The sequence below is a fragment of the Plasmopara halstedii genome (assembly GCF_900000015.1).
Source record: "Plasmopara halstedii genome assembly, contig: Scaffold_2386, whole genome shotgun sequence".
NCBI lineage: Eukaryota > Oomycota > Peronosporomycetes > Peronosporales > Peronosporaceae > Plasmopara > Plasmopara halstedii.
Window position 1 is genome coordinate 1,887,265 of NW_020189293.1, and position 278 is coordinate 1,887,542.

Consider the following 278-nt stretch of genomic DNA (forward strand, 5'->3'; position numbering starts at 1 on the left):
AGCCCCAAGCAAGCAACATGGGTGCGGCGGTCTTTGTGAACCGTTTGAACAGGATGGCTCATCTAGCGGTAGTGCTGGACATCTGGTACAGCTATGCTGTTTGTTGATCGTGTCTTTTGACAACAAGGACTCCTGGAGTCAATTGTCTCAGATAGAGATCCGCGTTTCACGGGTAAGTTTTGGTCTACGTTCATCTAACGGCTACGTAAACGGGCATATTAATCCTCGCGTCCCGCTGACGCGTCCACCTATGGCTCAGGGCTTGGTGGGGGAAGAAT